Raw genomic sequence first — 15806 nt, 5'->3', positions numbered from 1 at the left:
CCCTCAACAGAGGAATGGATACAGAAATTATGGTACATTTACACAATGGAGTACTACTCAGCTATTAAAAAGAATGAATTTATGAAATTCCTAGCCAAGTGGATGGACCTGGAGGGCATCATCTTGAGTGAGGTAACACAATCACAAAGGAACTCACACAATATGTATTCACTGATAGTCTGTTTCCTTATCTCATGTGATTGTTAATCATACATAAACATTTTGTTTTAAACAGATATGCAAAGAATCTATGTCTTTCTGTTCCTATTTCTTCTATGTACAATGAGGTCATGCTTATGTAGAAGGTCTTCATCTGTACAGAGAAAGGAAAGGTTAAAATTTATTGGATTCAATATTTCCATAGGAAAACACTTCCATGGTGTGCTAAAACATGTCAATATACTGCATTGCATATGCTCTAATAAGAATTGTGCTATTTCTTAACATTTTTAGTTTATATTTTTCTGGTGTTTTACTAATCACTGAATATTAAAGTTCAGTTATTCTTTGTAAATTTGTGGTTCAAAATGGAGTGATGAGAAGTTACTTCTACCATAATTTTATTCAGTAGTATCATTTATTTTAGAGTCAATTTAACTTAGAAACAGATTGATTTATCTGTTTCTATAGTGAGTTAATTGAAGTGCTAATTTATAAATGTTAATGTATCAATGAAAGTAATGATATGTATTGGCGGTTTAAATGAAGCTTTTTCTCTAGTCTTAAATTGTAATATGTTCCACTTATAAGAATTTTGATATTATATCTGTGCCTAATTTATTTTCTCAGTATAGTCAAGAAAAACAAGAACTGGAGGAACCTCTAAAGCACCATTATAACTGCAGCACCATGCACTGACTTACAGAAAGAATTTCTGAGAGATACGGCTATAGAATATAGTCCAGGCAATGATCTTCTGGAATCCCCCAGTAGAGAACAGAACATATGGTACAGGGAAACCAAGACTGATTTAGATTCCTCACAACAACAAGGTACAGAGCAGGGAAGGATCGTGAATACCAAATTGCATTATTATCTGTTGTTTATTATCCAGAAGCTTTGAAGTCCAACAAGCAGCTTAAGATTCTGGTGCCTTTTGGGTTAGTCATTTGGGGGTTCTTTATTTCATGGAGGAACATAGAAATCCAGAAATCCAAGTTTGGATTAGTAAAATTTTCTAGTTTCTAGATGTCAGTGTCTGTTTGGCACTTTCACTGCTCCTTGGGGGATGGAATTATAAATCAGTACCCTTAAGAAATTTTACAGTTTTGGTCTATGGGAAAATCTGAGTCTCCAACTTTGTTGCTGACAAAACATGGAACTTTTTAGAAAGAGTGTATTTATCAACTATTTATGACAAAATGGACTTAGAGCACTTACATGGATGTAGTTATAAAAATAATTATGTTTCTGTGTATGTGTGTGTGTTCCATATGACTTTTTTTGAGAGAGTTGGCCTGTTTGTAACAAAGGGACTCTCCCTGTAGAAGTCATGAAAGAGTGTGTGCACACATTGCAGCTGTCAGTGACACTGTAAATGAAGCTAGAAAGATGAAAAGATCAAGTGTCAGAGCAAACATTTCTTACCCTTCATCCTGGCTGGTCATTTTTAACTGACACAGTTTATCAGTCGTTAAATATTTTTTTCAGGATTTAGAGTTTACAAAAACCTATTGCATATAATCTCACCACACTGTGATAGTAAGATATGATGATTCTCATTATGTAAAGACTAATACATTTAAAACTACTATGTTATAAATTTGGGGACAGAAAGTGTTCCAAAAACATCTTCAAATTCTCCCAGAGCCATTGCAAATGTATTGTGTTATTAGTTTAAAATAACTTCATTATCTAAAAAAGGTAGCATAATGATATAATCCCTATGATTATGCAGGTAATGGAGGAGGATAATGACATTCATGAACATAAGGACTTCCCAGCAAATTCTAGGCCAGCCTGAGCTACACAATGTTAACTCTTCACAGAAAATGAAGTTTGGATATAAAGTTTATTAATAAAGAATGACCGTTCCCCTCACTAAACAAAATATTTATATTGAGGTGATCTTGATACACATACTGCACAAATTTTAATGCATTCAACTTGAAACATCTCAGAATGTGGGCATGGCATTGAAGGCATCAACATAATCAGGAGAACAGCCTATGGACAATAAAACATTTTTTGTATGTCTCTTCTTTCTCTAAAGGCAACAGCATGCAACACAGTCCATGGCACATTGCTAATTGCACAGTAGTATGTGGTTCAGTTTGGGTATAATGCAATACTGCAGATCTAGTATCCTGTTATCGGTTTAGCTGTCTCTGAGTAGCAAGTGCTCATTTTCTCTTCTCCAGTGTCTTGTATCTCACAAGCCTCTGCTTTGTAGAGCTGGACTCTCTTAGAAACCTTTTCTGGATGAAGTTATAAAGTTAGTCCTATACCTGGTGTGTTTCACTTTGCACACCATCCTCTAGTCGATCTATGTTCATCGCATACACAATCATCTTTCTTTTAGGTTTCAGTGTGAGTCATGATGTCATTCTCTAGCCAGGGCCACATGGGTTTCACTTATCTTCTTTTTCTGTTCCTATGGTAAATAGAAATACTCTCTTTCTCCTTGGTTTTAATCGAATATAAAAGAAAGATTATGATTTATTAAAGTTTTTTTTCATTTGAATTTAATCTTCAAGGAGTTTGGTGGGTGTCTTTCTCTGTCGGGTATTCTTTTATGTAGATTTTTACTGGGCCAGCCTGGTTCAAATTCGCTGCATTTCCCAACCATACTTTGAACTCTTGAGCTTTTTTGATTCATTATTTATCATTTAAATGATCATTTCACATAGATACACTCTTCTTCTTGCCCTGACATTTAGGAGAAAGACTAGCTGCCAGGCTATGATGATCTTCTGAAGTTTCAGCTCTGCTGAAACCTATTCCAGTATAGGATTCTACTTAGTGAGTGTTCATAAGTGCATTGAGTGAGGTTTTCATTATTAGTTATTGTTTGATTAGAGCGTTGCTCCATTGCCTAGTCTGACCTGGTAGTCACTTTCCTAATTCAGCCAGCCTTGCCTTTCCTAGTTCCTTATCATTTAGTCTACATTTTAAGGTACCTTTTCCCAAGAATATAGTGCGGCACTTAATAAGCCATCCTGCAGATATCGAAGTTGTGCTTCTTGCAGAAAAGTCAGTGAATCACCATGCTTTAGTGAAGTCCCGTTGACTTTGGGGGAAGAGCAGAAAGAATCACAGCAGCATTTACAAATTTTCTAGTGTGACTTTATTCCAAACCTCTCTTTTCCCCTTAAAAGATGTGTGTACTACCTTGTCCTGTGAGCTATATCAGGTATTTATTCTTTTCATCCTTACTTTTTGCAAAGAGTTTCAGAGGAAATTAACTTTAATATAAAATTATCCGTAAGAAATATTGAAAAATGTTTCCTAGCTCAAGAAATGTTAACAGAGCAGAATATATGAGGAGTTGAGTATTGATCAAAAGACAATTGTTATTACTCATTTATATTTCATTTAATTTTGTGCCATGTCCACCCATGTGCCCGCTCATTTTAGAGAACAAGTGCAGCTAGAGAGAAACTGAGATAGTTATTTCTCTACTACTTCTGAAGTATGACCACATATTGTAAGGTATGGTAAGCCACATTAGTGGCCCAAGACCTTTTTTTTTTAAATGAGTTTAGAGAAAATTAACAGTTTTCATTGATACATTTATAATTAAATCCATATTCTGTACATTTTGATTAATAAACCTTGGTTTTAGAACCTTGGATTAAGTCAATGTAACATTATAAAAATATAAGAATATAGCATATTGTTATGGGTTTCTGTTTGTTACTTGGTTGGTATTTGTTACTTTTGTACATAGGAGAAATTTTACGTTTAGAATGCATTTATTTGCTGTAAAATATATGTTTAGAATTGATCAGTAGTTGCCTAACTAGTTCAAGAAATTCATCCAAACTTTTCTAATCTGCATATGTCCTCATTCATTCTTTATATCCCTTGGATCTATTTGATGAAATTTGAAATCTCATAGATATAGTAATATTCACTGCAGCCATCTGCTTGTGATAGCGCAAGACTTACTATCTTATAGGTACATGAGTTTGGGGGCAGCTTAGGCTTCACAGTATATTTGACATCACTGTATACTACAAAGTGAGATTCTGTCTACAAAAATAATGATAATTATAATGATAATGATAATGATACCAAGCTATCCAGAAACAATTTCTTGGGTGAAGTAATTTCTTTTATAACTCATAATAAAATGCAAAAAATTCAGTATGGACCTTTTAATATGTTTTAATCCATAACCCATATTCATAATTGTCTGTTTTATAGACCACAACATTGTTGATATTCTTCATGTTTAGAGTCAAGCAGTGTATTCACTGTAATGTCCTTTAATTCTGAAAGGATATGACTCATTTATTGATTGTTCATTTATTTGACAGCTGCGTTTTTGAAAATCAACTCTTGAAGTTGGTATCTGCTTGTAATAAATTTTATCTACTATATGTTATGATATATTTGTGTTTTAACAAATATTTATACTATTTCAAGCACCATTATGCAAACTAGTTTTATGTTAACTTTAAAAAGCTAGTGGCATCTGAGAGGAGTGAATTTTAATTGAAAATGTGCCTTAATAAGATAAGACTGTAAGGAAGCCTGTAGGGCAGTTTCTTAATTAGTTGCTGATGTGAGAGAACCCAGCCTATTGTTGATATCACCCCTAGGATGGTGGTGTTGGCTATAAAAACTTAGTAGGCTGAGCAAATTCGAGGGAGCAAATCAATAATCTGCACTCCATCCTGACATCGGCATGAGATGGTCCTTTCTAACTCCTGCCCAGCTTGGCTCTTGCCATGACTTCCTTCAATTATGGATGGTGATGTGGAAGTTTAAACAAAATGAATCTGTCCTCCCAAAGTTACTTTGGCTCTGGGGTTTTATCACAGCAATAGAAACCATCAAACTAAAACAACAATTTTGCTATCCTCTAAAATTCTTTTCTGAACCATGCCCAACACTTGGTCCTGGGGAAGCAGACATGGGCTCTCTTGTGCTATTGAGTTAGGTCTTGGGCAGAGTGGCTTGTTCTATGTTCAGATTTTTGATTGGCTCTGAATTTCCCTGTACTTTTCCCTATTATTTTTGTTATTATGTTTTCACTAACTTGAAATGTTTTCTTAGCTCAGTGTTTCATTCTCCTTCTTACAAAACACTTTTGCATTACATGAATACTCCACAGTATTTCTCCATTCACTTATGAAAATATGTTTCTAAACTTTGATAATTATAAAATTTGTCATGTGATTTCTTGTGCAAGTCACTGAGTGAGCATATATTTTACTTCTTTTTATTAATTATCTTTCATGATATTTTTATTAGTCATCTTTTGTCTATGAGTTTTTTCTTCCTTTTTCCTATAATCAATATTCACACATAATTATTTATCTGTACTTTCTAATATGCACATCCATCCCTAATGTAGTTTACCTGTTCTGTCTATGTTCCAAACAACATTTGGTTTAATATATATCCTTTGTTTGTTTTAAACTGCTAAATATGTTAAATATGAGTATGCCATTTTTCTCACTATAGATTATAATCTCGAAGTTCAAACACAGTGTCATATTTTGCTAAAGACTGTACTTAGGGTGGGTTTCATTGAATTTTCTTCTTTGACAGAATCTCATTAACTGAGTCCAGCATCAAAGTCCCTATGTTTTGAAGGTTAGACTTGAAACTTGAATCCTCTTAACTTCATCTGCCAAATCCTGGGAATACAATTGTATCTCAATTGGCTTGGATGTATTTAATATTGAGGACCTCCATTTTGAGGGCTTTATTTAGGCAGATTCCTCATTGGGAATAAAACTAGCTGCAGTAACTCTATGAAAAACTGAAGTTTGGTCCAACCCCTGCTAATATCTCAGCTTGAGACGAAATCAGACATATGCTGGTTTATAAAAGAAAATCTTAATTATTAAATAATTACTTCTGTTTCAGCCCATGTGTTAATTTGCTCTGTGTTCTAAATTTTCTTTCTTTTTTTCTTTTACTGGATACTTTCTTTATTGGCATTTAAAACGTTATCCCCTTTTCTGGTTTCTCCTCTGGAAACCACCTATCCTTTCCCACCTCCCCAGGCATCTATGAGGGTGTTTCCCACCCAACCACCCACTCTGGCCTAGCCCTGTACCCCATTTTTAAGAGGGCTATTTGACTCTCTGGGGTCTAACTTCTTGAGTTCTTTGTATATATTGGATAGCCTTCTATCAAATGTAGGATTGGTAAAGATCTTTTCCCAATTTGTTGGTTGCTGTTTTGTCCTATTTACAGTGTTCTTAGCTTTACAGAAGCCTTGCAATTTTATGAGGTCCCATTTGTCAATTCTTGATCTTAGAGCATAAGCCATTGATTCAGGAAATCTCCACTGTGCCCATTCATTTGAGAACTTCCCCCAGTTTCTCTTCTATTAGTTTCAGTGTATCTAATTTATTTATTTATTTTGCAGCATGTAATTTTTTCTTTTGAAAGAAAGATATTTATGTCCTTTAATTTACCATACTGCAGATTACTATGTTTATGTGAAGGCCAATTAGCCCATATGAGGAAGGATGTTGAACAGACCTGCACATCCTGAAACATACAGAACTATATAGATCCAGAATCATACAACCCAAGGATACCCATCAAAAGCCTGCCACACCAAGAACATATTTTGAGACAGAACAGAAGCAATAAAGAGTGATAGATATAGAAGCAATAAAGAAAACAATCTCAGGGAATCTTGGAGATGGAAAAACTAGGGAAGAGAACAGGAACAACAGATACAAGCATCACCAACAGAGTACAGGAGATGAATGAGAGAATCTCAGGTGTAGAAAATATAGAGAAGATATTGATACATCAATCAAAGAAAATGTTAACTCTAAAAAATTCCTGACACAAAATATCCAGGAAATCTGGAATACCATGGAAAGAACTAACCTGAGAATAATAGGAATAAAAGAAGGTTATGTGTCCAGCTCCAAGGCCAAGAAAATACTTTCAACAAAATCATAGAAAAAAAAATCCCAACCTAAAGAAAAAGATACTTATAAGCATACAAGAGCCTATATAACACTAATTAGATTAGACCAGAAAATATAATCCTCCTCTCACCTAATAATCAGAACACAGAATCTACAGAACAAAGAAAGAATATAAAAAGAAGCAATTGGAAAAGGGCAGATAACATAGAATGGCAGACCTTCCATTTACAACAGGCTTCTGAACAAATAATCTAAAAGCTAGAAGAGCCTGAATATACTACAAGCTCTAAAAACCAAAGATTCCTACCTAGATTATAATACTCATCAAAACTCTCAATCACCATAGAGGGAGAAAACAAAGTATTTCAAGACAAATCTGAATTAAAAGAGTATCTATATACAAATAATTTCCTACAGAAAGTACTAGAAGGAAAACTCCAACACAATGAGGAAAACTACATACAAGAAAAGATAGGAAATATGTAACTCCCTACCTGCAAAAAGATGGGAAGAACACACACACATACACAAACACACACACACACACACACACACACACAAACAGACAAGAACTAAACAGATAAATAATGAAACTAACAGGCATTATGAATGAAATGGACCTAAAAGACATCTGTACAATATTTCACCAAAACAAAAAAGAAAATGCCTTCTTCCCAGCAACTTATAAATCCTTCTCCAAAATTAACCATATAATCAGACACAAAGAAAGCCTCAACAAATTTAAGAAAATTGAATTAATGTTTTGTGTCTCATGAGACTACCTAGAAATAAAGCTGAACTTCAACAATAGAAACATCAGAAATTGCAAACATTCATTGAAGTTGGACAACTCTCTTCTCAGTTATCTCTTGGTCAGAAAATAAAGGAAGAAAGAAATTAAAGACTTCCTAGAACTCAATGAAAATGAAGGCACAACATTCTCAACTTTAGGGGACACAATGAAAGCAGTGGTGGAAGAAAGTTCATAGTACTAAGTGTCTCCATGAAGAAATTAGAAAGTTCTCTTTCCAGCAAGTTAAAAGGACACCAGAAAGCTCTAGGAAAAAAAGAAGCAAGTACACCAAAGAGGAGTTGAATGCAAGAAATAATCAAAACCAGATCTCAAAACAATCAATTACAAACTAAAGAAATAATACAAAGAATCAACAAAACCAAGTGTTGGTTCTTTGAGAATATTAACAAAACTGATGTACGTTTATACAACCTAACCAAAAGATAGAGAGAGAGAATCTAAATCAAGAAAATCATATCTGAAAAGGGAGATATAGGAAGAGACATTGAAGAAATTCAATCAATCATATATCTTAGTTCAAAAACATACGTCTTTGATTATATCACATTTCAGAATTTTATCTGTTAATATTTCCAGAAAATATGTAGATTTTACTTACACATTTAGATCAAATAATATTTTATTTTAATTTTTATTTACAAATTTGTTGGTGAGCATCTGTGAGGCCATATGCCTTGCATATATAAGAACCTGCAGAGGCCAGCCTGGGGCACAGGATCTCCTAAAGTAGTAGTTTTAGGAGGTTGTGAAAGAACTGGATGATGGAAACTAAACTCAGATCCTCCCTAAAAGTGACATATTCCTCCCTATCTTTTAAAGATTATAAGAGTAATCCACGGAATACATTCTCTGTGCTAGGCACTTAAAAGTGATTTTACTTTTCAAAGATGATTTATTTGATTTTAAATAATTACATTGAAAATAAATTTTATAATACTATATATTCATATTATGGTCATGTTCACACTTCTTACTTTCTTCGCATTTCCCTCACCTTCTCAAATCAATATCCTTTCCTTTTCTTAATCTCTTTAGGGTACAAACTGACATTGAAAATAATGTTGTTAATAATAATAATAATAATAATATAAAATTACATAAAGAAAAATCCAAATTGGACAAAACAAACAGAAGAAAAACAAAACAAAGAAAAATCTTAAGAATCATATGGAATAACAAAAAGCTAGGATAGCAAAAACTCTTTTTAATGATAAAAGTACCTCTGATGGCATCACCATTCCTGATCTAAAGCTGTACTACAGAGCAATTGTGGTTAAACAAACAAACAAACAAACAAAAAACAAACAACAAAAAAAACCAAACAAACTGCATGGTACTGGTATACCGACAAACAGGTAGATCAATGGAATAGAATTGAAGACCCAGAAATTAACACACACACCTATGGTGATTTGATCTTTGACAAGGAAGCTAAAACCATCAAGTGGAATAAAAGACACCATTTTCAACAAATGGTGCTGGCACAACTGGTGGTTATCATGTAGAAGAATGCAAATTGATCCATCCGTATCTCCTTGTACAAAGCTTAAGTCTAAGTGGGTCAATGAACTCCACATAAAACGAGAAACACTGAAATTGATAGAGAAGAAAGTGGGGAAAAGCCTCAAAGATATGGGCACAGGGGAAAATTCCTGAATAGAACAGCAAAGGCTTGTGCTCTATGATCAAGAATTGACAAATGGAACTTCATAAAATTGCAAAGCTTCTGTAGGGCAAAAGACACTGTCAATAAGAAAAAAGGAGACCAACAAACTGGGAAGGGATCTTTTCCAATCCTACATCAGACAGGGGACTAATATTCAATATATATATATATAAAGAACTCAAGAAGATGGACTCCAGAAAATCAAATAACCCCATTAAAAATGGGGCTCAGAGCTAAACAAAGAATTCTCACCTGAGGAATACTGAATGGCTGAGAAGCACCTGAAAAAATGTTCAACATCCTTAATCATCAGGGAAATGCAAATCAAAACAACCCTGAGATTCCACCTCACACCAGTCAGAATGGCTAAGATCAAAAATTCAGGTGACAGAAGATGCTGGCCAGGATGTGGAGAAAAAGGAACACTCCTCCATTGTTGGTGGGATTGCAAGCTTGGACAACCACTCTGGATATCAGTCTGGCAGTTCCTCAGAAAACTGGACATAGTACTACCGGATGATCCAGCAATACCTCTCCTGGGCATATATCCAGAAGATGTTCCAACTGGTAATAAGAACACATGTTCCACTATGTTCATAGCAGCATTATTTATAATAGCCAGAAGCTGGACGATGATCCTCAACAGAGGAATGGATACAGAAAATGTGGTACATTTGCAGAATGTATACAGAAAATGTGGTACATTTACACAATAGTGTACTACTCAGCTATTAAAAACAATGAATTTATGGAATTCCTAGGCAAATGGATGGATCTGGAGGATATTATCCTGAGTGAGGTAACCCAATAACAAAAGAACTCACATGATATGTGATAAGTGGATATTAATCCAGAAACAGCATACCCAAGATACAATTTGCAAAACACATGAAAGTCAAGAAGACTAAAGAGTGAATATTTTGCCCCTTCTTAGAATTGGAAACAAAATACCCATGGAAGGAGTTAAGAGTCAAAGTTTGGAGTTGAGATGAAAAGATGGACCATTTAGAGATGGCCCCACTCAGGGATACATCCCATAATCAGCCCCCAAATGCAGACACTATTTCATATGCCATCAAGATTTTGCTGAAAGGACCCTGATATAGCTTTCTCTTTTGAGGCTATGCCAGTACCTTGCAAACACAGAAGTGGATACTCACAGTCAGCTATTGGATAGAGTACAGGGCCCCCAATGGAGGAGCTAGAGAATGTACTCAAGGAGCTGAAGGGGTCTGCAACCCTATAGGTGGAACAACAATATGAACTAACCAGTACCCCAAGAGCTGTGTCTCTAGCTGCATATGTAGCAGAAGATGGCCTAGTTGGCCATCATTGAGTATAGAGGCCCCTTGGTCCTGTAAACTTTGTATGCCCCAGTACAAGAGAACACCAGTGCCAAGAAGTGGGAGTGGTTTGGTAGGGGAGCAGGATGGGGGGAGTGTATAGGGGACTTTGAGGATAGTATTTGAAATGAAATGAAGAACAAATTGAAAAAGTTAAAATAAATTTGAAAAAGTTAAAAAAATGTTTAAAAAAAACACAAGTAGACACAGAGACATACATATTTGTGCACACAGAAACCTCATATCCACAAAAATAGAAATCATAATACATAACGAAAAGACTTAAGAGAAAAATTGTTGACATTTGAGACATTGTGAGACAAATAACTTCAAAAATGCCATTTAATTCATTTTGGGCCTTCTAGTGAAGGGCATGGGGTCTGGCCTTAAATGTGGTTTGTATAACCAGTACGTTTCTGTAGGAATATTTTAATTTTTTCTTTTAAATGGTTCTTGTTTCAGAGAGCCCAGATCACTTGATCATAGCATTTCTGTATCCATCCAATGATGACCCCTCCTCCCTACATTTATCAACAGCCAATAGTTTCCAATCAGGGGCTAATGTCCCATGAAATTTTCCCTATACAAGACTGAGAGTTGACAGAATGAAACATGTGCAGTCTCAGTATTTTCAGTTATAGATGAATAGAGGTACTTTTTGATGGTTGATGATGACAGTTCCAGAAGCCACTAGCCATCAAAGAAAAGTCCCATGGCCAGATGTTGTTCAGAAAGATCCCAGAGGTCCCCAAACACAGGATACTGATTTTGCCTTTGGTTTCTCATCAGAACAATATTATACAAGTCTATTTCTGAACATCGTGCTTACAGAATATAGAGAAATCAATTTGGAACACACATAGAAGCCCTCTTGCTATTGGGTTGTGTACAAAGAGACAGAAAGTGCCACATAGGCTAAGGATGGAGAATCTATGAACATACTTATGCAGCTATATACCATGAAGTGTAGAATTCCAGTGTCCCAGCCAAGATGCGCCTCCTTGTGCAATAATAATATGATATTTATTGAAGTAAAAAAGATTTTCTAATTGTCATGAGGTCCACTACACATAAGAGTTTCCATGTCTGGTATTGTGAATCTCGCCAAAGCCCATGCATTGAAAATTCATGTTCTCATGGGGTGAACTGGAAACTATTACTTATATAAAGTGAAATTGCCTCAAACTTCCCTTTCAGTATTAAATCCCTATCCATAGACAAATGCACTCACTGTTTTTTAGTGTTAAATAAACTTCTACATGTGGAGATATGATGTTTGTTCTTGTTAATATTTATTAACCATTTTTATAGCTTTGTCTGCTTGGAATATGTGTTTATATGAAAATAATTTAGTCTTTGAAATAATTTAGTTCCTGACATCTGTTTAATATATTCTGTTCACACTTACTTTCCCTGCTTCTGATCCCTGCCTATACATCAACTCAACGCTTGTGAAGTTCTCATCCCTCTTTCATGACTTGTTTTTGTGGTTTTGTTTTTGTTTTTGTAACCCACTGAATTTAACCTTGATTATTCACAGGTACATTGTGTGGAGGATCCACTGGTGTATCAATAACTTAGGAAAGACCACATCACTAAAGACAGTGACTTCCTCTCCTCCAGAAGCTGCAGAGAGACAGTAACTTCCTTAGTAAGACTCCTTTTGCAGTCCCATGAGTGGCTCCCATCTATGAATGAGAGTCTATAGGTTTATTCTTGTACAAACTCTAAGCAAAGATTCTATAACTTCATGGTTGCTATCTACACACCATCCCTACAAATGTGTTGTGACATTCCTGCCCTCTGTCTATTGCTTTGTGTAATATATGTAAACAATGCTTGTTTTCATATTTGAATCTCACTGGTCTATATTTCCTTTTTTCCTTTTTTAAAAGTTTTTATTATTTTAACATTTTTATTAGGTATTTTCTTCATTTACATTTCCAATGCTGTCCCAAAAGTCCCCCATACCCTCCCTCACCCACTCCTCTACTCACTCACCCCCACTTCTTGGCCCTGGTGTTCCCCTGTACTGAGGCATATTAAGTTTGCAAGACCAAGGGGCCTCTCTTCCTCTTCCTTATGATGGCCAACTAGGCCATCTCCATTCTTTTACCTCCATTTAAATGGTTTAAATTGTTTTGTGAGACAGAGTCTTACACTTGTTCTTTAACTGACTGGAACTCACTGTGTAACATAGGCTGACAATGAACTCTCTTACATGTTATAATTATGGATATAATCCATATACTTCTCTTAAAAACATATTGATTTTTCATATGTATGTATGTATGTATGTGTGTGTGTGTATGTATGTATGCATGTATGTATGTATGTAAATGTGTATGTGTATGTATTTTCTTGTATGTTTGTTTGTTTTCTTGAGGCAAGGGCTTCCTGTACAGCCTTTCCCAGTCTGAATTCACTATGTTAACCAGATTATTATCAATCTCACAAAACTCTTCTTGCCTCTGTCTCCAAAGTGCTTTGATTAACAGTATGTGCTGTCATACCCAAAACTTTTGTTTTTATGACATGGAGAAAAGACTAGTGTTTAATGCTTATTTGCAGTTTTTACTTTCTAATTCCTGACCCTCTGAACTTCTCTCTCATCTCCCATATCTGAACTGGCCTTTCTTTTTTCTCCTCCTCCTCTCTCTCTCCCAGATCTGTCTTTCCCCCTACTTCCCAGAGATTATTTCCTTCCCATGTCTGAGTAGGACTGTAACATCCACATTTTGTTGCGATCTTTCTTCTTGGGGTTCATATGGTTTGTGAGTCCTGTCATGGGTACTCTGAGTTTCTTTTTAGGCTAATATCTGATTATCAGTGAATACATATCATGTGTGTTCTTTTGTGACTGGATTACCTCACTGAGGATGATAGGAGTCATTCTTATATTTTTAAGTTTACATTTAGGAATAATTTCTTTTTTTTTTTTAATTTTAGTCATCAAGTGATATGGCTTATAGACGGCTTTTGGGAAAGTACTTATTCATTAGGATTTTATTTAATAGACTTAATGTAATTTAGATATTTCTAGCTGTTAATTTGTATAAATATATCCTTTAATATATTTGTTCCTTTTGTTAATTTTTTAGATTTCTGCTACTTTTTTGCTTTCTTAGGGGTGCTCTATTGAAGAGTATACATTTTGTTGATTAAAGAAAGCAGTGTTTATTTGCTTAGTGTGTGGAGTTTACAATTGGTTTGTTTGTTTTTGCTTTTGTGGGGTCAGGATTCCATAGGCCAACCTAGTTTCAAATTCCTCTACAAAAGAGAATGGATTTGACTTACTGATCCTCCTTCCATCCACGACTTTCTGAGAGGCAAGATTACAGGTATGAACCCAATATCCACCTTGCAGCAAGATGTGTAGCTGTTAGCTCTGGCTTGTACTTGACTATGGCCATTACTTAAACCAGAGGAGCAGGGATCACCCACAGAAGAATCTCATGCCATCTTTCACACTAGTTTTCCTTGTGGAGAGAGAGTAGGGTTATTCAAGAGCACTCATATAAATAATGGACTTTGAAGAATCCATTTGAAGACCACTTTCTAATAATAAGTAACATTAAGGTTTGGAGAAAACTCTTGAGTTTTACTTATCTATATGTTGCCACTGGTATAGCTTTTTCTGGACTGCACAGGCAGCATTAATGTACTTATTTTTCCCAATTTGTTTGTTGTGCATTTGGAGACAGGGTCTCACTGTGTAGCACTGTTTGTGGGGTCAGGATTCCATAAGCAGAGAAGGGAGGGTGCACAGTTTCTTTGTGTCCGGAAGATCATGGGTGAGTTTTGGCAGACTGACACTACTAAATTACATGGATTCATATGACTGGAGTTGGGTTTTACTTAGAAATATTTTTTCTAGGTAATGCACTGTCCTTCCTCAATTAAAAGAAGTTTGTAACATAGTTTCTATCAAATGTAGCCAATATCAAGAACATTGAATTTCTGAAATCCACTTGGAATTTTAAATTATTGATATATTTTTTAAAAATGATTAATTTGTAAAATTTGTAATGGGTGCCACCCATTGATGGATAGGATTAACATGGTGAAAATGGCTATCTTACCAAAATCAGTCTATGAATTCAATGCAATTCACATCAAAATTCAAACAAAATTCTTTACAGACCTTGAGCAAGTAATCCTCAACTTCATATAGAAAAACAAAACAAAACAACAACAACAACAACAAAAATAAAGTACAGGGTAACTAATACTGTTATACAATAAATGAACTTCTGGAGATATCACCAAGTCTGAATTCAAGCTTCACTACAGAGCTCTATAAATAAAACCTGCTTAATATTGGTACAGATACAGATATGCTGATCAATGGAATCAAATCAAAGCCACATAATTAAACTCACACATCGACAGACACTTAATTTTTAACAAAGAAGGCAAAATCATACAATGAAAATGCAAGTAGAAGAAAGCAAATATATCCATGTTTATCATCCTGCACAAAATTCATGTTCAATGAATCAACATAAAACCAGATAAACAAAATTTAATAGAACAGAAAGTCGGGAATAGCCTTGAACTTATTGGTACAAGAAACAACATCCTGGAAAGGTAGCTAGGATGCAAATTTGTAAAACCGTTCTGGAAATCAATTTTACATTTTTTCAGGAAATTGGGAAAATTTCTACTACAAGACTCAACTATGCCTTTCATGGTCCTATACTTAAAAGATGCTCCAATACATCATGAGGAATCAGCTCTACTATGTTCATACCAGCTTTATTCATTTAGCTCAAGAACTAAGATCAACAGTTAATAAATGGGGCCTAAAGAAACTGAAAAATTCTGTAAGGCAAAGGAAACTGTCAGTAGGACAAAATAACAGCCTCCATATTGGGAAAAGATCTTCAAAAATCTTACATCTGACAGAGGGC

Source organism: Mus caroli, unplaced genomic scaffold, assembly GCF_900094665.2.
Source record: "Mus caroli unplaced genomic scaffold, CAROLI_EIJ_v1.1 scaffold_4670_1, whole genome shotgun sequence".
NCBI classification, from domain to species: Eukaryota; Metazoa; Chordata; class Mammalia; order Rodentia; family Muridae; genus Mus; species Mus caroli.
The sequence above is the reverse complement of the archived record's forward strand: the minus strand, read 5'-3'. Positions refer to the sequence as shown.